Genomic DNA, 25,361 nt, shown 5'->3' with positions numbered 1-25,361 from the left:
CACTGGGTTAGAAGTCCGGTATTATCCACCGGGCACTGATGTGGTGAGTCTTTCCACTCCCATGAGATGGTCTCAGAAGACCAATGTAATCAACCTGCCACGTGCTCCAAAGAGCCTTGCCTTGTCTGATATGCTGGGCCAGAGCTTGGTTTGGGTGATTAGCTTTAAGCCTTATTCGGCATTGCGGGCAAGCTGTAAGAATTGCTTCACAGGTTTTCATAGACACTGGCCAACCCCGAGATCGGCATTCATAATAGAGATCTGCTTTCCCTGAGTGGCCTTGTTTGATATGCAACCATTCTGCTAGTCTATCCCAATCTTCCTTCTCACTGGTGACCATCCTGATTTGGGCCAGGTGGTCCACCTGCTGATTCCATTTTGCAGCTGGGGTTCCATCCCAAGCATGTCCCTTCACCCATCCCACCTTTAAAGGTCAGGATCTCCCTATTGCCAGGAGACGTTGCCAGTCCTCTGTCCTCCACACTTTCGCATGACCTACTTCCCACTTACTAGATTCCCACTGACATATCCACTCTGTAGCACCCTTAAAGGTTGCATAAGAGTCAGTATAGACGATGGTAGCACCATTCTCTACGGCCAGCAATAAAGCCCGTAGTTCTCCTACTTGTGCACTACCTTCACTCTCTTCTTCGACTGTCTTCCCAGTACCAATCTCCAACACCACTGCTTTATATTGCCATTTTGATCCCACTCAACAGGCAGATGCATCTGTGAACCACACTCCCTGCACATCTGAGCCTGCCATGAATTCGGGTGCCTCCTCAATTGGAGAAGGTTTATATGGTTGACCCAGCAAGGCTGGGTCAGGGTTTACAGGTGGCTGTAGTTTGAAAACCTTAGTCAGACCCTCCTTTAGTGGGAGCAATTGGCTTATCCCTTCTAGGTATGCATACCATTTCCTAACTGTGGCCTTTTGGGCTACTCCCTCCAGAGGAGGTGACCCATTGAGGATTGAATTTAAGAGAGGGAAAGGGCCCTGTACTATAACATCCTGTGAAGTACGCAGCTTTTCAGCCTCTTTAACTGCTCTAGTGAGGGAAAGAATCCCTTTCTCCCAATCTGAATATCGTCCCTCAGTCTCTTTAAATGCATTGGAAGAGAATAATAAAGGCCTGGCTGGTCCCTGTGGCCCCTTTTGAAACACGCCACAGTATGAGGCATGTTCAGCAAATCCCCATTCCACCCTTAAAGGATCTTGTGGGTGCAATGGACCTAGTCTCTGATAAGCCTTAAGCTCATCTTTCAGAGTGTTAAGGGTTTCCATATGTTGCAAAGTCCAATCCCATTTTCTGTTTTTTCGGAGCAAGTCATAGAGAGGGTGGGCAATCACTGAGGTAATACTTGGGATGGCAGAAGTTAATGGTGGGGTATTACTGTTCAATCTTTTATAATCAATTGTTAGTTGCCACCTTCCATCTGATTTATGGACTGGCCAAACAAGAGAATTATAAGGAGAATGTGTGCAACTGATGATCTCTCTTTTCTCCAGATCATTAATTACTTCCGAAATGCCCCGTTTGGCCATGGCTGGAAGTGGATATTGAGGGACACGGGTTACCTTAGATTGCGGTAGTGCAGGAGCAACCTGCAATGTTCTCACATGAATAGCCTCTGCTTCCCTGCCCCCAAAGCTCCACACCCTACCATTGGGTAGATACCATTGTCTGCCTGCCAGCACATCAAATCCCAGTATATTTCCCTCATAGGGGCTTAAAGCCACCTCCACAGCTGTCATTCTTTTTTCCCCAGGTAGCCAAAGTTGGGTTCGAGCTATGGGGCATTTTTCTGTCACCCCTGTTACTCCTCTAATGTTTATAGCCTTTCTTGATGGCCTAATTCCCAGCTCACTAGCTTGTAGATCATTTAAAACACTAATTTGGGCTCCTGTATCGATTAAGAATTCCAAACTTATCTGTTTTGGGCCCACAGAAATGTGTATGTAAGGCTCCTTATCAGCAGACCATTGGCAGGTATTCACCATGCGGACTGGGCGGCCTGAACCCCAAACCGCAGCTCCTAGTTTTTAGCCCATCCAGTTCCTCTCCCAGTGCCGCGAAAGGGTCCCGTTTCTCTTCCCGAGGGGGCGGGGTTGCTGGCGCTTCCCTTTGGTCTCTAGCTTTCCCCTCAGCAATCCCACTCCCTGATGCCGCCGGCGGACTGCCCGTGCAGCACGGCTCGGGGTGCTCCCAGTGCCTTCCGCCAGAGAGCGTCCCTTCCGGGATCCTAGTTCCGACCCGACCGCCCGCGAGTTCGAGACCGCTCGGGGCGGGGTTTACAACCGGCTGGGCGGACCTTCCTGCTGCCCTCCGTAAACTCCGACAGTCCCTTTACCCGGATAGTACCAGATTCTCCTCTCTCCTTGGGGTTCACACCCCCAGCCCAGTAGGGTACTCGGGACGTTATCGACTGATCACCCGCCGGTCCAGCACTCGGAAACACTCCTGGTCCCCAGTAATTTCTTGCTTCATCATCATTCAACAGTATCCGATCCTCCCCCGTTAGAGAAACTCTCCACAAATACTCAGTTTCGGTTTCGCCCGGCTTGCGCGAAAACTTAGCTTGCAACTCGCCGAGTTCGGGTCCCGACCAAGGGGCCGTGCAAACAGCGCTCCGGGGGCTCCCACCGTGCGGACCCGCGTGCCCTTCTGTTTCAATAAGGGGCCGCACGTCCCTTTCCTCCAAGTCCACCTTCAGACAATCTATTTCCCCTTGCCTTTTAGCAGAATCACTCTTTCGGTTCTGTGCTTGAATCAAGCAGGCGCCCAGGAGGGCCCACACGCTGCCTTTGCTGTCTCGACTACTTCCGTGGCATAGTTCTACTCTCTCCACGACCGCTGCCGGGTCGGACCACTTCTCCTTCGCCCAGTCCAGACCTGGGGGAAAAGGATTGCAGCCGTGCCTCCGTAATAATTCCTCCATTAATACCATCCTGCCGACTACGCCAATTTAAAATGTTACGGATGCACGACTAACCAAATCCAACAGGTATTAAAACTCAGATTTATTCTTCAGCAAAAGTTAGTTAGAAGTCCGGTAACATTTTATAAAACCACAGGCTCAATGACGTAAAGAGAATTAATACTACATGGCCGACTTAAGAATCCCCAAGATTTAAAGTGATGGCTCAAAATGCGCATATCACTTGTTACATTTTAAAAGAAATCAAATCTGATTACAACTGAAATATTAGGAATATAGAGTTGTGGGGTGTAACCATAGTAGATTAAGAACTTAAAGAATGTGCAGTACTGTACTTTTAGCTGATTATTGTTGGCTTATATTTTCTTTTAAGAAGCCAAGAAGATTCGCTTCTTGAAAACTCCCTACCTTTCCCATTTTGATAACAAACTGAAAGACCAATCATTGAAAAGTTTGGATTTCAAAAGAGAACATAGTATACATTTTTATGCAAACTAATATAGATAGTGATGAGAATCATACTGCGCAGAATCAGCTAAAGGAGGTCAAGAAGCGGACAAGTGAGGAAGACTATGAAAGACCACCAGAGGGCTTTGCTGCGCCTGCGTGAAGAGACATATACATATGCTAATGATTTACTGGAAAGTTGATGATTATGTATAACATTTCCCAGAAACTTAATGAATATGTATAACAGGTGTGTATTTAACTGTATCGTTAGACAAGACAGGTGCACACGATAGGTGGAGCGATCCCCCGTGTGCCCAGCGCTGCAATAAAGGAGTGCCTGCTTCTTAACTTCTCATTGCTGTTAAGGAGTTTTATTCTGGATTTTGGCAACACACTCACCTAAAAGCTGAGGGCTCTCTCCCTCGAGGAGTTACCTCGGGCAGTGCCCCGACCCGAGGGGGAGTCCCCGACTGCAGACCCACTGCTCCGAGGAGGACTGCCAAGGTGTCCTCCGGCGGGACCCCGTTTATACCCCTGTTGAATCTGACCTGTGGTCATTTAATTCTATTGGCTAGGAGGGTCACCTCGGTGTACCTGGCGCATCTCGATTGGCCAGTTCAAATTTCAACCTGCAGCCTCCAGGGTTTCCTTCCCCTTCTCCCTTCCTGGAGAAGTTTCATTTCCTGCTGGCAGGATGGGGGGGTGAATGTACTGCCACAAGTCCCTGTAGTGTGCATGAAGAGTATGTTAGGGAAGATAGTCTGGGTTAGTCTTGCCTCGGGCAGAGACAAACCCATCCAAGGGATTGCTTTTGGTCAAGGACCTGGGTGCACTTGGTGGGTGATGCAGAAGGATGGGGAAGTTCGATGTGTACCTCAAGGAGATTTGATTTGGGGAGAGAATAGCCAGTGAATTAGGCTGTATGATGTTAACTGCTAAATAACCTGCCAATGTATGTCATTATATCTATAGTGGCTATATGCCATATCAAGGGTATTACAGTAAGAATTACCCAAATGACTGAAGGATGGACTTTGAAACCGAGCCAAGCACAACAGTGATGGAACTTGAACTGGTGCCCAGCAGTTTCCTCAAGATCAACATCTTCAACCTGCAGACCAAGGGCATGGGTTGCACCAAATATACCAGCCCCAAGGTCCAGAGGCAGCATGCAACAATCCAACACCTCACACCATCTCTCCTACCCTGAAGGACTGTTACAACAGATGGAGCCCCAAAGCCATGGACTAAATAAAATTGATGGACACATTGGAGGGATGGCCCATAGACTAAGGGAATGCTATTTGTGTGTGTGTGTGTGTACATATACATACATATATATATCTCAAAGACAAGGAAAGTGATGGTGATTAATTGGAAAGTGTAGGATCTGGGCATGATGTAGATGGTATAGAATAAGGGGTGGAAAATGTCCTGGGTTCAGCTGGGATAGAGTTAATTTTCACAGGAACCTGGGAGGGGGCACAGCCAGGACAGCTGACCTGAACTAGCCCAGGGGATATTCCATACCATGTGACATCATGTTCAGTATATAAATGGGGAGTGGGCTGGGGGGAGGCTCTCTGCTCTTGGTGTGGGAAGTGGCGGAGCATCGGGGTCTGGGTGGTGAGCAGTTGCACTCTGCATCACTCGTTTTGTATATTCTTTTATTAGTACCATTGTTGTTGTTGTAACTTCTCTCCTTGTGCTGTCCCAGTAAACTATCCTTATCTCAACCCACGAGGTTCCTTTTTTTTTTCTTTTCTCCTTTCTGATTCTCCTCCCCATCCCACTGGAGGGGGGCGGGGAAGAGTGAGCGAGCAGCTGCATTGTTCTTTGTTACCGGCTGAGCTTAAACCACAACACCTTCCCACTCAATTGCCTGTTTTTCTTCAAACTTAAACCTGGTTGAGTAATAGGATCTCATGTGGATTACGAAACCCAAAGACACATGCTCTCTGGCTAAGACATCACCCAGTGAAAAACAAGACACCTTTGGAAGAATTCCTTTAATCCAAAAACTTTGGTTTGCTCCCTTTCCTAACTGATCCAAATGACCCAATTCCCAAGAGATAAGATCTTATCTTTACCAAGAAAACCTTTATTGCCAAAGGTCTCAACGTGGGCTGAGGAGGCAAGAGTCAGATCAGATGCAGCAAAGGAACATTAACAGCGAATTAATAGGATGCATCTAGCTTTTTTGTAAAAAAGCAATATCTACAGTACGCAACAGAAAACTCAGTCACCGGGGCAAGCAGTTCCGGTGCCCGCACAATCCGCAGCGGAGCACTTTAGCGCAGTGCACAGGGGGATTTCCTGAACCGGGGGAACCTCAGGGGGAGCCAAGAGAGCCACCAAGACCCTGCAACTCGCGCGACAGCGGCTGACAAGACCTGAGCGGGACCAGGAGCAACAGTGGCCAAGCCCCCCGCCCCCGCCCCCCCCCGTATAAAAGAAGCCCCTAGGGAGTGCTAGCGAGTAGGGCAGGGAAACAAGGTGTGGCGTGGCAGTTTGTGCAGGAAGGGCGCTGAAGCTCTGCCAGCTTGACCAGGGAGCAATGATATCCATCTGGCAGAAAACTATGGCCTCTCTAAGCTCTGCATCTGCCACAACTGATGCAGCTTCCCAGATAGAGCTCCGGTGGGAACATGCTGCCACCCAAGTGTCAGGCTGCAGGGTGTGCACAAGTTTTAAAACCCACGAGTTTTACTTCTTTTCCCGATTTTCTCCCCCATCCCACTGGGTGTAGGGGGGAGTGAGTGAGCGGCTGCGTGGTGCTTAGTTGCTGGCTGGGGTTAAACCACGACAATTTTGTAGTAAGCTTTGTAACCATCCAGTCAGGGAGAATCCAAACCCATGCAGGATTTTATTCAACCACCCTGTTTCCATTGCTTCTCTTATATTTCTACTAGATCTTGCCACTTGTTTAATGGTATCTAATTGTTTCTCCAAATCTTCTGTTACATTGGGAATGTGGACACCACATTGATCATTATTTAATTTCAAGTACCCACACACACCATGTTCATGTAATAATAATGTCTAGAGTCAAATGATTTTGAAGTGTCATTCTTGAGGTTGTTTGCAATTGGACATTTATATTGTGGAGGCCCACTCTAGTTGCATTTGCTAAGGCTTCAATTTGTCCTGTTAAATTGTGCAGCCAAACGCGATTGCTGAATGAGGACATCTGAGGACTAAATATAGACTCCAGCACCCAACCCACTGTTGTTCCTGTGAAAGGGTGTTGCCAAGAATCAGTATTAGATTTTTTAATTCTTTCCCATAATTCAGGGGTCAGTGGTCTTTTTTGCCACAAGGGGCATAAAGTTAACATTCCTAAAGTAATCTGTTTCTTTGGGCCTCTTAAAGGTAACTGTGTTGACCAGGATCCATCACTGGTTACCCATACTGTATGTCCTGTGGGAAAAAGTATTTCCCAGTCACAACTTATAATTTTACCCTTAACCATAGTTCCTGTCCAAGTATATTTTATCGAAGTCGAATAGTTTCGGCATAGACATCCTAGTCTTAAAGCTCTAGCCAAAGGTCCCAATCTTTGTAACTCAGTTGCATTCATGGAACAATTATAAACTTGAGTACAATTCCAGTTCTTGACAAGAGGAAGTTTTCTTACATTCTCTGTCAAATTTGAAGGTAAATTGATTCCCCGTATTTTTTCTTTTGATTGATTCCTGGTCCAATCAATGCACCAAGAAGTAGGTTGCATATAATGCCATTCTCCTTGTTCTGCTGTCTTCCATACTGAAGGGTACTGCATTCCCCAAGGGAATCGATCACATGGCTCGCTCTGCTTAATTAATCCAGTTTGTTGGGTCTCATTAATATGCCAACACCAATTTTTAGAATCGTTTCCCAGAATCATCCATTTTCCTAGTCCAAATACCTTTTCATTTTTTTAAAGTAAATCTTAATATTCCAGTCCCATTTGTTAACATGGTATCAAAAGTTCGGTTCAAATCGAGGGTTAGAATTTCCCACTCCAAAGTTGATGCTACTGTCTTTGGTAGTGGCAAGCATGCTGTGATTTGACTTACATTGTGAATTTTCCCAAATGACTAGATGAGTTGCAAAACCAAATTGTTATTACAGATGTGTACATTTTGATAAATCAAGATCAACAAAATCATCCTGACTTTCATTTTTGACTGATTCTTGTATACAAAATCTCTGAAAAAGTTTTCTTATACAAATAATAGTTAAAGGTAACATAAACCAAAAAGTTAAAACAACAATCAATACAATTTTTAAACAACTACTTTCCCAGGTACAAGTCATTAATTTCTAGATAATTTCAATTTTAAAGGTTCTATTTCTTCAGATTTCCAAAAGTTCATTCCTGTGGTAGGTGCTTTCTTTACCCTGGTGTAATGTATCCAAGAGTCAATCCCTTCTACCTTGACAGCAGTATAAGCTTTTAACAATACTGTATAAGGTCCTTTCCACTTTTCCTTTAATGGTTCATCTTTCCAAGTTCTTATATAAACTGAATCTCCTGGTTGAAACAGATGTACTGGAGTGTCCAGAGGAAGAGGAGTCTTCTGGTTTAAATATCTATGTAGGGAAGATAAGTTCTGTGAAAGAGAGATTAAATGCTCTTTGATTATAGCTTGTCCTTTTATATGCATTTGGTCTCCTTTTGTAATCAGATGGTTAACTGGATATGGTTTTCCATACAAGATTTCAAAAGGACTCACTCCCTCTCTTATCTTGGGAGTGATTCAAATTCTCATTAGTGCAATAGGTAAAACATCCACCCATTTCATTTGTGTTTCCTGACACAACTTTGAAATTTGTCTTTTTAGAGTTTGGTTCATTTGTTTTACTTTACCACTGGACTGTGAATTCCAAGGGGTATGCAAATCCCATTTAATACCCAAAAATCTGGAAACTCCCTGTACTATTTCTGCAATAAAATGAGGCCCTTTATCAGAAGAAATACCCTCTGGAATACCAAATCTAGGGATGATTTCTTTTAATAAGGCCTTAATTACTTCCCTAGCCTTGTTGGTATGACATGGAAAGGCCTCTGGCCAACCAGAAAAGGCATCTATTATCACCAATAAGTATTTACATAAATTACACCTTGGTAGTTCCGTAAAATCTATTTGCCAGTATTCCCCAGGAGTTATTTATTTCTTGTTCCACAACTCCTCCTATTGCAGGAGGTAGAAATAAACGGACGCCTGTAAAGTTGAAAGCAGACGACGTTTATTGCTAAAACACACACATATTTATAATCATATATTCTGCAAAGTCATTGTACACGCGCACAAGCATAAAATATGATTGGTTATATCAACTCTGTACACGCGCATAAACATAAGGCATAACTGGTTATACCAACTAAAACATGCGAAACTTGTCTCAGTCTAATTGGTCAAGATAAACTGCCGAATTGAGGTTCTTTGTGCCAAGTTCCCTTTATCGTGGAATGCGCACCTGTGTTCTTCTAATTGGCATCTTTCTTTTTTTTTGTCGTCTTGTTTATTCTGTTCAAGGTCTTCTAAAGGCGTCTGGAATGCTCTTGCGACTGTTAGCTAAATATGTTCCCACAATTCCCCTTTTTTTGTTTTTCGACAATTAACACCTGCTGTATTGCCCTTTGCAAAGATCTATGGACACAATTAATTAAACACGGTAAAAGCAACATTATACCTAATAAAATACACAAGAATAAAAGAAACCCCGATTTTTAACAAAGATACAAACCAACTCCTAAGTCCCCATCCCGCAGCTAAATGCTCTAAGCCGAAATGACAGCTTTCTTAATTGCGGTAAAGCTCTTGCAGCTCCTTCTTGCCTCTGCAGTTCTGTTATCTTGTTTATTAATTGCTCCACTGTCCAAGTTCTTCATGTCCATTGTTTTTCTGGTGGTTCAAAGTCCTTTCATACTGCAGCTGTCACGTACTCTGGCCCACTCATGCTAACTGTGGCCTACTTATGCTAACTCTAAATAGTCAGGCTCAAAGAAATGTTCCCCATTTTCCATGAAATCTCCCACAATTCCCCCTTTTTTTTTTTGTGCAAGCCAAGTTACATGAAATGCTTTTGCAATCATACGTTCAACTATTTTTATGATACATGGTACAATCATTACAACTGCTAATACTACAATTAGAATAACTAAGCCATGCATAAGCAAATCTTTCAACCATCCCGTAATTCCCAAACTTGCTAGCCATCCACTTAACCCTGTGTTAGTTATTGTGAGCCTTTTACTGTGAATCATATTGATATCAGGTGTTAGTAACGTAAGTCGTCCGAGGCTACATGGCCTCCCATTAAGTTTCGATGGAATTCCCCCCCACGCTCTATCCCCGCAAATTAAAAACATCCCCGCAGGTAAAGCAGCTGGAATAGAAAAAAGAGCGTGATATTCTGGAATAGATATAGTTACACTAAGCTGTAGCATTTCTATATACAGGCAAAATAGATAGCTTCTTGATGCGTTATGTTCGCCAAGGTTACCCATACATTCTGTTTTGGTTGTTGGATCATCCATTCTTCCCTTATGTGTGTCACCCATAACAGGCCAAATGCAGCGAGAAGGAGTCCTTTTAGGTTCAGCGTTTTTCCAAGGATGTAACGACTGTCCAGGGTTTTACCCACTTTGCTGGTACCCATCTTGTTTCGTGATCTGTAACAACACAAGCATAACCTCGTCCCCAGGTTATTAATTGAAATGGTCCTTCCCATACATTTTTCTCAACATTTTTAGCCCTAACTTGAACATTGCTATTAATGTCAAACAAATCTCCTACCATGCCTTGCACATGTTTTACAATTGGTGGTACACTTTCGCCATCTGTCAATCTCAAGTAATTCAACACATATACAACTTTGTTCAATCGTTCGTGAGGAGTAGCCATCTGCTCTCCCCCTTTTTGTTTTTGCATTTGGCGTTTCAAAGTCTGATTCATGCGTTCTACAATTGCCTGGCCTGTAGGGGAATGTGGTATACCTGTGGTGTGTACAATACCCCATTGACTAAAAAACTTTTGAGTTGGCTGTGCGATGTAGCACAGCCCATTGTCAGTTTTTATCTGAAGTGGAATGCCGTGTGCTGCAAAAGCCGAACACAGGTGTCGCTGGACATGTCGACTTGTTTCTCCTGTCTGCGCTGTTGCCCATACAGCTGCAGAAAAACAATCCACAGACACATGGACATATTTCAATTTACCAAACTCAGGTACGTGCGTTACATCCATTTGCCACAATTGTAAAGAATGCAAACCTCGTGGATTTACGGCTCCAGGTGAATTTGTTCCCACAAGTTGACACTCAGAACGTGTGTGTGTAATGGCTTTTGCATCTCCAATGGTGATTCCAAATTGTTTTGCGAGTACCTTTGCTGATTGATGAAAAAACCCATGTGAGATTCTAGCTTGTCCTAGCTTATCTGGTGAAGGTCCCGTCCATGCATGAGCCACCAACCGATCTACTGTTGCATTTCCTTGTGCTATTTCTCCTGGCAGATTCGTGTGACTTCGAACATGACTCACAAAATAGGGGTGTAACCTGTCATTTAACAGGTACCACAATGTTCTAAACTGTCGGTATAAATCCTCTTGTTTACAGTGTTTCAAAATAGCTCTTTCCATTCGTTGTACTACCCCAACAACATAAAGCGAATTGCAAATAATATTTACGGAAACATTCGACCATAATTTAAACGCTTCAATTACAGCTTGCAACTCTACTTTTTGCACCGAGCCTTCACAGTGAACCACGTGAGTCTTCCATTCGTTGCCTTCTCTCCACACTACACCAGCCTTTCCTGATTTGCCTCCTCCATCGGTAAATGCTGTAGGTCCTTTAACAGGGTGCTGACTAAGTTTAGGTATTGATTCTAGCCCTGTGTTTTTCCAAAAGGTGAACATTCGATGACTCGGGTAGTGAATACTTAGTTTCCCTGTGTAGCCCTCTATTGCAGTTTGAAGTGCTACAGAATTCTGCAAACCCCATTCGCAATAATCTTGTTGTAAGGGAATTAACAATTTCCCTGGTTCCTCACCGGCTATTTCAATTATACGTGATCTTCCTTTTATTATTAACAATGAAAACATTTCCAATCTTGTGGTAATTGTCTTTTTGGGCTGGAATGGCGCAAACACCCATTCTAAAATTCGTAAAGGATCTTTTTCAGCTTCCAACCACTGCAATATAATAGCATACAGATGTTGGTCATGATTTATTATGGCTAATTGAAGTTCAACATCTCCCACCTGTCGATCTCCGTATGCTGTTTCTAATTTTTTGGTTATCCCCTGTAAAGCTAATTCAGCTTCCTCTGTTAACGTTCGAGGGGAATGTAAATCGCCCTCTCCTGTCAACAATGTTAACAATGGACTCATTTCCTCATTTGTAATGCCACAAATGTTTCTCACCCAATTTAGGTCTCCTACCAACTTTTGAACATCATTTAATGTCTTGGTTTCTGTTCTCAATTGCAGTTTTTGTGGGAAAATAGCTGTTTGCGTAATTTTCCAACCCAAATAATTCCAGGGAGATTGACATTGAACCTTTTCCGGTGCAATCTGTAGCCCTACTTCTTTTAGCTTAATTGTTAACTCATCGATCAGTTCAGGTTTATTTAATTGGCTTCCAGCAAGCAATATATCATCCATGTAATGATATATTATATACTGAGGCCATTTCTCTCATACTGGTTTTAATGCCCAATCCACAAAAATTTGACACATCGTTGGGGAATTTTTCATACCTTGTGGCAATACCGTCCAATGATATCGTTTCATTGGTTCAGCTTTGTTAACAGATGGCACCGAAAAGGCAAATCGTGTCGCATCCTGTTCGTGCAAAGGAATGGTAAAGAAACAATCTTTTAAATCAATTATCAAAATGTCCCAGTCTTGCAGAATCATGCTCGGAGATGGCAACCCAGGCTGAAGGGCTCCCATGTCTTCCATAACCTCATTTATTTTTCTTAAATCATGTAAAAGTCTCCACTTTCCACTTTTCTTTGGGATTACGAACACAGGTGTATTCCACAGACTTGTTGTTGGTCTAATATGTCCCTTTTCCAATTGTTCCTGTACCAGCTCCTGCAGTTTAGCGACCTTTTCCTGGGTTAGTGGCCATTGATCTACCCAAACCGGATCATCAGTTTTCCATTTTAATTTAAGGGTTGGTCGCTCTTCAATGGCCGCTCCACAAAATGCTTAGGATTGCTGACAATGGTACAACTCATCTGCCCTAATACATCCCGCTCCAACAAGTTAACTGGTATAGGAGCAATGTAGGGACGCACTGAGCAAACATAACCATCGGGATTTTTGCATTTTAATGTTACTGCACTTTGCATGGTGGTTGATGTTGCACCCACCCCCACGAGTCCATGGGCTGGATTGACCAGCTGCCAACTTGATGGCCAGTCTTTGCTTGAAATTATTGTCACATCTGCTCCTGTATCAACTAATAGCTGACAGGTCCAGAATTTAGGTTGATCTTGAGGGTGTAAAAACTGAATTTGCAAAGTTGGCTTTCTTTGTCCAATATCTAGAGCCCAGAAAATCTCCAGTTCTCCCGTGGAACCAAAACCCTCTGTCCCCCTATGTTGTTTTAGAGCATTGGGAACGTGTGCTTGAAAAGGACCGAGTTGTGCAATTCAGCTTCCAGCTGGAATGTTAACCGGTGGTATAGGTGTCCATACCATAACTTGAATTTGTCCTGTGAAATCAGAGTCAATTACTCCTGGCAAAACAAACAATCCTTTCCTAGTTGTTGATGATCGTCCTACTAATAACGCACTTAGTCCAAACCCTAACGGTCCACATGCAGTTGTTGGAATACACTGCACGGTTGTATCAAAAAGCGTTGTTTCTACTGCTGTGTCCAGGTCCACTCCGGCACTGCCTGCTGTGCGGGTGGAGAGGCTTGCCAGGCAGCCTGAGCGGCCGGTGCTATTTGTGTCTTCGCGCGGTTCACCGGCTCGCTCTGCTGGCCGTTTCCCGCCATAGGTGGTAGTGGAGAGCTATCCTTATGATATTTAGAACGGCAAACATGAGCCGTATGGCCACCCTTCTGGCATCTTGCACGAACCTGAACTGGCGTTACAGTTTGTTGTCGATACTGCAAATGATTTTGTCCCGGTTTCCCTTTAGCCTGACATTGTGCTTTTAAATGACCGGGCTTTCCACAATTGTAACATTTTTTATCCCCTCTAAGCGCAACCGCAAACGCTTCTGCTAATGCATTCATTTGGAATGATGTAGTTCCAATCTTGTTACATGCCTCGACCATATCGACAAGGCTGGCATCTCTGGGTAACGCCATCAAAAGCTTTTTACAGTCAGCATTTGCATTCTCTACTGCCAATTTTAGCGCCAAAGCATTCTGAGCCTCCACACTCGATACTTGTTTAGTTACTGCATCTCTTAGTCTGTCAATGAAGGACATGTACGATTCCTGGGGACCCTGCTTAACCTGCGTGAACGACATAACATTTTTACCCTCTTCTGGCAGAGTCATCATTGCTTTAAACGCCATTACTGAAGCAGTTCTCAAGGCCTCTATGGGAAACCTTGCCTGTAATCTTGGATCAGTAAATTTGCCAGTCCCAATAAGGTGATCTATCCCTATTGCCTTCGTGGGGTCATCATCGGGTCTATCCAAATTTTTTATAGCAACTTCTTCACACAGTCCCCTCCATCTGTCTCTCCACAACATTTTCTGAGTTGGCTTTAATAGCATGCTGGCTAATTGATCGCAATCCTATGGAGTCAAAAGTTGAGCTCTGAAAATATTGTCGAGCAGCGCTTCGGTGAAAGGAGCCGTCAGCCCATAATTATGGACTGACTTGCGCACTTCTTTTATCAAATCCCATGAAAAGGGATTCCATTCATTTGGATTATTTGCCCTCACTATATCAGGATAAGCATGAGGAATGACCACTCCCTCTGCCACCTTTCTTTCTGTCTGTAAGGATCGTATATTGTCAAAAAGCAACCGCCAAGTAGTAACCAGTTCTTCAGCATGTTGATCCCCTTTAGAGATCGCATCCCATAATTTTGTTCCAATTTCCACCCAAATATCAGGCTCAAATGTGGTAGCCGTTTCAGCAGGAGAGCCCTGAACTCGGCACCATTTCAATAACCTTCTCATGGAGGATTCATTACATTTAATTCCTCTCTTAGAGAGTATATGCAGTAGGAGTCTGACTATTGCCCTTTCCTCCGAGGACATGTTCTGCCCCATACTGCCCCTGGTTGCTCACCTTCCTTTCAGGTGTCTTCTTAGCCTAGGCTCAGCTTCCCTGCTTCGGTCCCGCCGACAGCAGTACCTCCAACCAGGGCTTCTCCTGCCGCGTCTTCTGCACTCTCAGGGCCACGTCGGGGTCACCATTTGCAGGAGGTAGAAATAAACGGACGCCTGTAAAGTTGAAAGCAGACGACGTTTATTGCTAAAACACACACATATTTATAATCATATATTCTGCAAAGTCATTGTACACGCGCACAAGCATAAAATATGATTGGTTATATCAACTCTGTACACGTGCATAAACATAAGGCATAATTGGTTATACCAACTAAAACATGCGAAACTTGTCTCAGTCTAATTGGTCAAGATAAACTGCCGAATTGAGGTTCTTTGTGCCAAGTTCCCTTTATCGTGGAATGCGCACCTGTGTTCTAATTGGCATCTTTCTTTTTTTTTGTCGTCTTGTTTATTCTGTTCAAGGTCTTCTAAAGGCGTCTGGAATGCTCTTGCGACCATTAGCTAAATATGTCCCCACATCCTATAACTCTCTTGGTAATTTTTGGATTATTAGCACAACAAATAGCACATCTTTTAACTATTATATCTTCTAGACTTTGCATTTTTGGTCCTACAACATACCTTTTGGCAGTCAATACTAATGCATCTGCCCCTTAGTGTGTTTCTTGGTGTAACCTTTTAAGTAGGATTTCCATCATCTTTTCAGAAATTAACAATTGTTTCAAAGGTGTCACCTACCATCCCTGATCATTTTTAGAACAATCTAATTGTTCTGCCAATTGATCTTCTCTCTCAGTATATTGTGGAAGTGATAATTCTAAATGAGGTGCTGGAATTAAGGATCTTTCATATTTTGACTCTTTTAGAGCTGCTTCTTTTGCCACCTGATCTGCTTTTTAATTTCCCTTTATAATTTCACTATTCCCTCTTTGATGGGCTTTACAATGTATTATTGCAACTTCCTTGGGTTGAAGAACTGCCTGTAAAAGTTTCATTATTTCTTCTCCATATTTAATTGGGGTTCCTTGCGAGCTTAAAAGTTCTCTTTCTTTCCAAATCACTCCATGTGCATGCACCACTCCGAAAGCATATTTAGAATCAGTATAAATATTGACTCTTTTTCCTTGGCCAAGTTAATGCTACCAATTCTCCCTTTTGGGCAGAAGTATTATTAGGTAGAGATTTAGCTTCTAAAGTTTGAGTAGATGTTACCACAGCATATCCAGCTTTTCGCCTTCCTTTCAATACAAAACTTCTCCCATCAGTGAATAGCTCCAACTCCGCATCAGGCAAGGGTTCATCCCGCAGGTCAGGTCTACACCTGTTCAATAGTAGTCAAACAGTCATGATGCAATTCACTGGATTCAGAAATCGGGAGTAAAGTAGCAGGATTCAGAGCAGAAGTCACTGAAATTGCTACATCATCTTGTTCCAGCAACACAGCTTGATATTTAGCTAACCTGCTTGGTGATATCCAATGATGTCCTTTGTTTTCAAGGAGAGATGACACGGCATGTGGTATAAACACAGTAATTGGTTGGCCTAATGTTAATTTCTGAGATTCTTCAATCAATGTTACAGTAGCTGCTACTGCCCTCAGGCAGGCTGGCCATCATTTACTGACTTCATCTAATTGTTTGGAAACGTATCCTACCAGTCTTTTCCAGCTTCCCAGTTTTTGTGTCAAAACTCCTAGTGCCACATGCTGTCTTTCACCTATATACAAATAAAAGGGCTTTCTTAAGTTCGCAAGTCCTAAGGCAGGGGCTTCCATAAGCTTTCTCTTAATTTCATCAAAACTTTTTCTACATTCTGGTGTCCATTCAAGGATCTCCTCAGGTCCCTTTATGGCAGCATACAATGGTTTGGCAATTAGTCCAAAATTGGGGATCCATAAACAACACCATTCAGCCATTCCCAGAAATCCTCTTAATTGTCTTTTTGATGTAGGGACAGCGATCCTACAAATCGCTTCTTTCATTACTTAATTCTCTTTGTCCTTTCATAATTTCAAACCCCATGTATTGGACCTTTTCTTTTCCAATCTGTGCCTTTTTCTTAGAAACTTGATATCCCACCAGGCCCAGGAAGTTAAGCAAACTAATGGTGGCTTCCAAGCATGCCTCATAACTATCAGAACCGATTAGCAAATCATCAACAAATTGTAACAAAGTCACAGCATCATTATCACTTTGCCATTGTTCCAGCTCTTTAGCCAGTATGTTACCAAACAAGGTGGGGCTATTCTTGAATCCTTGGGGAAGAACAGTCCAACATAGTTGCGTCTTTCTCCCTGTAGGTGCATTTTCCCACTCAAAGGCAAAGATGGTCTGGCTTTGCTTATCCACAAGAATACAAAAGAAAGCATCTTTTAGGTCCAACACTGTAAAATAAGTATTACTGTCAGTGACTGAAGCAAGGAGAGTGTATGGATTCGGAACCACAGGGAGAACATCTACTGTCCTCACATTAATTTCTTGTAAATCCTGTACCAGTCTATACTCTGAAGAATGAGGTTTCTTTACAGGTAAAATTGGAGTATTATATTCTCATTGGCATTCTCTTAACAGTCCATATTCCAAAAAGGAGCTTATCATAGGTTCTAAGCCCTTTCAGGCTTCGAGCTTAATAGGATATTGTCTTTTTCTTACCGGCTAGGCTCCTGGTTTAAGTTCAGTCTTTACCAGTATCACATTCTTTGCTCGTCCAGGTATCTTCAATGCCCACACCAAAGGTATAACTGCATTTAATATTTCCTCTGGAATATCCATTTCTTCATCAGGATTCTCTTCAGCTATTAAACATATCTGGGCTTTCCAAGCTATTTCTGCAGGAATATGCAACTGAACAGAGTCTTCAGAAAATGTTAGTTGTGCATTCAATTTACAAAGTATGTCTCATCCGAGCAGTGGTAAGGGGCATTCTGGCATATAGAGAAATTAATGAGTTAATTTAGTATCACCAATTGAACACTCCATAGGTTTTAAAAACAGCCTTAAGGTCTTTTTCCCCTGTCGCACCAACAACATTTACTTTAGTTTTACTTAAGGGTCCCTTACAACTAGTTACTACAGAATGTGTGGCTCTACTATCAACTAAAAAAATCTATTTTCTTATTCCCCAGCTTAACTGGAACCAGAGGATTGGCTGGGGAGATTTTAATAGATTCCTCTGGTCCCCTTCAGTCTAATCCAATCTCTGTCATTACCTCAATAGCCTCCTCTTTTCTTTTTCCCTTATCATTAGAAAGATTAGGGCATTCTTTTCTCCAATGTCCCTCCTTTCTACAATATGCACATTGATTTGTTCCTAAAGGGACGTTGTAATTTTCTCTATCATAACTTCCCTGTCCTCTTCCCCTTCCTTGAAATCCGCCTCTTCCACGCCCCCTTTATCGCCCTCTGCTTCTCCCATCATTTAAGGCAGCTACTAGGGACGCCTGAATTTTGGCCTGTCCTTGTTTTTCCTTCACAGACTCCTCATCTCGATTATTATATACTTTATATGCAATGGATATTAACTGTGAAATCATCATTCCATCTGCCCTTTCTACTTTATGCAATTTTTTTCTAATATCGATTGCAGCTTGACCAATAAATAACATATTAAGCAACTTCAAATTGCTGGGATCTTCTGGATCTAAATCAGTCCATTTTTGTGTCACTTCACACAATCTCTCATAGAAAGCAGAAGGGGTGTCTTTATCCCCTTGTCTTACTTCATATAATTTGGATAAATTTTTAGGTTTCTGTACACTGTGTTGAATTCCATATAAAATAAATTTTTAGTACCCTTTTAGCCTTTCCATTCCTCCCCCCATATTAGGGTCGCAATGAGGATCTTCTTTTGGGAGGTAAATGTCCATATTAGGTACCCCCCCATGCTGTTGGGTCACTCCTTCCCCAGCTTTTTCTAAAACTGTTCTTCTTTCTTCAGTAGTAAACAAATATTCTAAAAGGGCCTGTATATCTCCCCAATTAGGGTTATGAGTCATCATCACAGTTTCAATAGTGCTATGCATGACTTCAGGATTTCTTTGATATGATCCAATCACCTGTTTCCAATTTAAATTAAGGTGGTAAATTTAAGGTGGTAAATGGTACATGTACATATACTGCTGTTCCTTCTGGTCCCACTGCTTGTCTAAGGGGAGGCTGCACTATAGGTTTCTGTCCTAGTTTCAGCTGGGATAGAGTTAAATGTCTTCCTGACTATCTCAGGAGAGGGTATTTTAAGGACCCAAAGGGGTATCGATGGGCTTTTGGTATAGCTGCCTTGGAGATGGAGGGAAATAAACAGCTGTCTACCCTGCCTGGTCTCTCTCAAGACCCTTCGATTGTGGGGTTGCTGAGGGTTGAAGAACAACAAGTGCCAATTGCTACCACAACAGCGCACCGGCGGCAATATCGCACCAACCGAGACTCTCTGATTCCCATCCACAAGTTGATTCGCCAACTGGAGAGCCAAGGAGTGATCAGCAAAACTCGCTCACCCTTTAATAGTCCCATATGGCCCGTGTGAAAGTCTAATGGGGAGTGGAGACTAACAGTTGACTATCGCGGCCTGAATGAAGTTACGCCACAGCTGAGTGCTGCCGTTCCAGATATGCTAGAACTTCAATACGAACTAGAGTCAAAGGCAGCCAAGTGGTATGCCACAATGGACATTGCTAATGCGTTTTTCTCAATCCCTCTGGCAGCAGAGTGTCGTCCACAATTTGCCTTTACTTGGAGGGGTGTCCAGTACACTTGGAATTGATTGCCCCAGGGGTGGAAACACAGCCCCACCATTTGCCATGGACTAATCCAGACTGCACTGGAAAAAGGTGAAGCTCCGGAACACCTGCAATACATTGATGACATCATCGTATGGGGCAACACGGCAGAAGAAGTCTTTGAGGAAGGGAAGAAAATAATCCAAATCCTTCTGAAAGCCGGTTTTGCCATAAAAGAAAGTAAGGTCAAGGGACCTGCACAGGAGATCCAGTTTTTAGGAATAAAATGGCAAGATGGACGTCATCAGATCCCAATGAACGTGATCAACAAAATAGCAGCTATGTCTCCACCAACTAATAAAAAGGAAACAGAGGCCTTCTTAGGTGTTGTGGGTTTTTGGAGAATGCATATTCCAAATTACGATCTGATTGTAAGCCCTCTCTATCAAGTGACCCGGAAGAAGAATGATTTTAAATGGGGGCCTGAGCAACAACAAGCCTTTGAACAAATTAAACGGGAGATTGGTCATGCAGTAGATCTTGGACCAGTCCAGGCAGGACAAGATGTTAAAAATGTGCTCTATACTGCAGCTGGGGAGAATGGCCCTACCTGGAGCCTCTGGCAGAAAGCACCTGGGGAGACCCAAGGCCGACCCCTGGGGTTTTGCAGTCGAGGATATCGAGGATCCGAGGCTCGCTATACTCCAACTGAAAAAGAGATATTGGCAGCATATGAAGGAGTTTGAGCTGCCTCAGAAGTGGTTGGTACTGAAACACAGCTCCTCTTAGCACCCCGACTGCCAGTGCTGGCCTGGATGTTCAAAGGGAAGGTCTCCTCTACACATCACGCGACTGATGCCACGTGGAGTAAGTGGATTGCACTGATCACACAACGGGCTCGCATAGGGAACCCCAGTCGCCCAGGAATTTTGGAAGTGATCACGGACTGGCCAGAAGGCAAAGATTTTGGAATGTCGCCAGAGGAGGAGGTGGCACGTGCTGAAGAGGCCCCGCTGTATAATAAACTGCCAGAAAATGAGAGGCAATATGCCCTGTTCACTGACGGATCCTGTCGCATTGTGGGATAGCATCGGAGGTGGAAGGCTGCCGTATGGAGTCCTACACGACAAGTCACAGAAACTGCTGAAGGAGAAGGTGAATCAAGTCAGTTTGCAGAGGTGAAAGCCATCCAGCTAGCATTAGACATTGCTGAAAGAGAAAAGTGGCCAGTGGTCTATCTCTATACTGACTCATGGATGGTGGCAAATGCCCTGTGGGGGTGGCTACAGCAATGGAAGAAGAGCAACTGGCAGCGGAGAGGTAAAGCCATCTGGGCTGCCACACTGTGGCAAGATATTGCATCCCGGCTAGAGAATCTGGTTGTAAAAGTACATCATGTAGATGCTCACATACCCAAGAGTCAGGCCACTGAAGAACATCAAAACAACCAACAGGTGGATCAGGCTGCCAAGATTGAAGTGTCTCAGGTGGACCTGGAGTGGCAACATAAGGGTGAGCTATTTATGGCTCAGCGTGTCCATGATACCTCAGGCCATCAGGGAAGAGATGCAACATATAGATGGGCTCGTGATCGAGGGGTGGACTTGACCATGGACACTATCACACAGGTTATCCATGAATGTGAAACATGTGCTGCAATTAAGCCAGCCAAGCAGTTAAAGCCCCTGTGGTATGGAGGGCGATGTCTGAAATATAAATATGGGGAAGCCTGGCAGATTGACTATATCACACTCCCACAAACTCGCCAAGGCAAGCGCCATGTGCTCACAATGGTGGAAGCAACCACTGGATGGCTGGAAACATATTCTGTACCCCATGCCACCACCTGGAACACTATCCTGGGCCTTGAAAAGCAGGTCTTGTGGCGACACGGCACCCCAGAACGAATTGAGTCAGACAACGGGACTCATTTCCGAAACAACCTCATAGACACCTGGGCCAAAGAGCATGGCATTGAGTGGGTGTATCATATCCCCTATCATGCACCAGCCTCTGGGAAAATTGAGCGATACAATGGACTGTTAAAGACTACATTGAGAGCAACGGGGGGGTGGAACTTTCAAACATTGGGATACACATTTAGCAAAAGCCACCTGGTTAGTCAACACCAGAGGATCTGCCAATCGGGGTGGCCCTGCCCAGTCAGAATTTTTACATACTGTAGAAGGGGATAAAGTCCCTGTAGTGCACATAAAAAATATGTTAGGGAAGACAGTCTGGGTTACTCCTGCCTCAGGCAAAGGTAAACCCATTTGTGGGATTGCTTTTGCTCAAGAACCTGGGTGCATTTGGTGGGTGATGCGAAAAGATGGGGAAGTCCGATGTGTGCCTCAAGGGGGTTTGATTTTTGGTGAGAATAGCCAGAGTTAAATTGTATGATATTAGTTGCTATATAACCCTGCTACTGTATGTTATCATTACTATAATTGTTATATGCTATATCTATAGTACGAATCACTTAGATCAAGCAAGAATGAACTGTGATAAAACTAGAGCGAAGCGCAGTAGTGATGGAACCAGAACTGACTCCAGCATGCAACAATCCAACGGTGCACACCATCCTCCTGCTGCGTCCAGTGTCACCTGCTTGTCACACTGCACTGAAGCCCAAATCTGCTCTACCGACTGAGAGGACTTTGCACCACCCCTCCTGCCCAGAAAGACTGGTATGACAGATGGAGCCCAGAGTCGGGAACTAAATGAACTCAACGAACATTTAATGAACATGACCCATGAACTAAAGGAATGATATCTCTGTGTGTGTATACATATATATATACACACACACATATATCATTGTTTATGTGTCTCAAAGGGATGGAAAAGGTGATGATGATTGACTGGGATGTAAGTAAAGGTATGGGAACTGAGCATGACGTCAATGGTATAGAATAAGGGGTGGATACTGTCCTAGTTTCAGCTGGGATAGAGTTAACTGTCTTCCTAGTAGCTGGTACAGTGCTATGTTTTGAGTTCAGAGCGAAGAATGTTGATAACACTGATGTTTTCAGTTGTTGCTCAGTAGTGTTTAGTCTAAAGTCAAGGATTTTTCAGCTTCTCATGCCCAGCCAGCGAGAAAGCTGGAGGGGCACAAGAAGCTGGCACAGGACACAGCCAGGGCAGCTGACCCAAACTGGCCAACAGGGTATTCCATACCATGTGACGTCCCATCTAGTATAGGAACTGGGAAGTGGGGGCAGGGAATCGCTGCTCGGGGACTAGCTGGGTGTCGGTCGGCGGGTGGTGAGCAATTGCACTGCGCATCATTTGTACATTCCAATCCTTTCATTATTGCTGTTGTCATTTTATTAGTGTTATCATTATTAGTTTCTTCTTTTTCTGTTCCATTAAACCGTTCTTATCTCAACCCACGGGTTTTGCTTCTTTTTCCCGATTTTCTCCCCCATCCCACTGGGTGGGTGGGGGAGTGCGTGAGCAGCTGCGTGGTGCTTAGTTGCTGGCTGGGGTTAAACCACGACAGTTTCTGTTGTCTTGTTCTTCCTGACACTGGAGTCATTATCACTTTCTTCATCTCTTGAACTATTCACTTCTAAGTTCTTGGGGGGATACTAGTAATTGTACATCCTCTTCATTTTCTCCAGTCTCAGATTTCCCACCCCCACATCCAGCACAACAAGATCCAGTTCCTTTTTCCTTTTTTTCTTTCAATGCATATATGCCAATTTGATGTTTAGAATCTATTAAAGCACATTTTCTTTGAACACCCCAATCATTTCTCAAAGTAAAAAATAAATCAACATAAGGTACCTCATCCCATTTTTCACTCTTTTGACAAAACAACATTAATTGCAATATCGTATTATATTTCAAAGATCCATTTTCTGGCCACTTTTCACCATCCTCTAATCAGTATTGTGGCCACCAGTGGTTACAATAACGTTTTAATTTATCTTTTGTCAGGGGATCCCCACCAAATTTATTCCAATTCTTTAGGATGCATCCTAAGGGAGAGCAGGAGGATATTTCCTGAGAAGCAGTAGCGCCCATTTCGGTACTGAAAACAATTTACAAGGGATGTCTCCCTTCGTCTTCTGCTGCGTACCCTCCTTGATACGTCTTACACAGGATCCAAATGCTCACTGATTTTCAGTAGTTTTCCTCCCCCCCCCTTTTTTCTAAAAAAATACCTCTCTCAAATAGTGTTGCACCGTTTTGTTGCTCACCGCCCGACTGCAGGAGAGGAGGCGATGGAGTCCCCAATCAATAGGTCAGTGCGCGCTGGAGTCCACTCAATTCTTTTGTCCCCATTGGATGCGGTAAGATGATCTGGGCAAGGCTGTCAGTGATGTCCCATCTGGGTCGCCAGAAACTGTTGTCCTAAAAGCGGATTCATTTACCCAGTGTGCAAGCCAACAACACACAAAGTCGAGGTATTTTCAAATTAATTTCATTGATGTGCATGAATGGGTGCCTGTCTCAGACAGCACACCCTTGTCTCAAAAATTCCCACATTTATATTGCCGCACTTTCTCCGCTGCGACAATCTAGGGAAAACGACGCATCGCCAGGGACTTGCCCTGGGGAGAAAACAGACCAACACAGATACTGTGGATCAAACGGTTTCTCCGTTTATTAACTGCGCAACACTCGGTTATATATGTTTCTAATATCTACTCACACATAAGCCATTTGTTGATTGGTTAACATGTGCCGTTCACGCGCTTAAACAATAGTCTAATTGGATAAAGTCTTCTGATCACGCGAATAGTTCCTCCACCTGCATGCTGTCTTGCACCCTGTCTTCGGTCACGTTGCCCTCCTGTTATCAGTCACGTACGCCCGACCTTGTTCTACTTTTGTGCTTACTTCAACAAACTTATAACAAAGAACAGTAGTGTCTTGTTCTAGCAAACAGAGAATAACAGTTCTGCCTTACGCAGTTTCCCTCGTTCTCCCACAAGTTCTCCCACAAATTCTCCCACAATTCCCCCTCCCTAAGCTCATCTAAACAGTTTCGCTTGCAATAGGTGAGTCCAATACATAAGCGTGCATAGTTTGTTTAACTATTCTATCTAACATACTTTTCCAAAGCGCCAAAGCACAGGGAATGATCATACAGACAATGGCCAAAACACACAGACCTCCAATGATGGAGAAACCCCATTTTTTCAACCAGCCAAACCAATCCTCAGGAATACCTGAAATCCCTACCACTTTTACGGCATCTTGGAGTTGTCGAATGATCTCGGCTTGTTGCCTGATGGTTTTCAGCATCTCGGTGTTGTTTGTAAAGTCTAAACAACAAAATTCTGGAAAAAGGGGTGTTGTTTTGTTTGCATCCTACCTCAAATTGAGCCAGTAGAAAATCTATGGGTGGAAGTAGTGCTTGTAATTGATTTGTTGTCATTTCCTGAAGCGCTGTTAATGCGTCGATGGCTCGAGCAGTGGCATTTCCTTGTTTTAAAACCAAACAGGCTAAAGCTTGAATATTCATTCTGTTTATCCAAGGTCCTACTGGAGTAACCGATGAGAGTGTCAAGTATAAAAATCAGTGGGTAAACGGACGTTGGGGTCACAAGAGCTGTCCAACTTCTTTACCTGTACAGTTCTTTTTTCTCGACGTGTCACGTTGATTAATTGTGCTTCTGTAGGTGCCCAGGCTCTCAATCGTCCTAGGGAACAGAGTCCTCCTCGCAGTTTTGGGGGTATCACTTTGTAGGCTGTTAATCCTTATTGGTTCCTTGTACATCTGGTCGGATCCATTTGGCCGGTACCCATCTGGGTCCTGAGTCTGTTTGGACACAGGCGTATCCTCGCCCCCATTGTAAAATGGGTACTGGCCCTTGCCATTCCATCGTGATTGGATCTCGATACCGAACTGGTGCTCCCAGCGTACGGTCAGATAGCAATGCGGTAGAAAAATGTCGCTGTGCCGCGGTGTGATGCTGAGATGGATCTGAGTCGCCTCGTGGCATATGATTTATTACCACGCAGGCCTTGGCTAACAGTTCAT

Source organism: Harpia harpyja, chromosome W (assembly GCF_026419915.1).
Source record: "Harpia harpyja isolate bHarHar1 chromosome W, bHarHar1 primary haplotype, whole genome shotgun sequence".
Lineage (NCBI taxonomy): Eukaryota > Metazoa > Chordata > Aves > Accipitriformes > Accipitridae > Harpia > Harpia harpyja.
Note: the sequence above shows the minus strand (reverse complement) of the source record.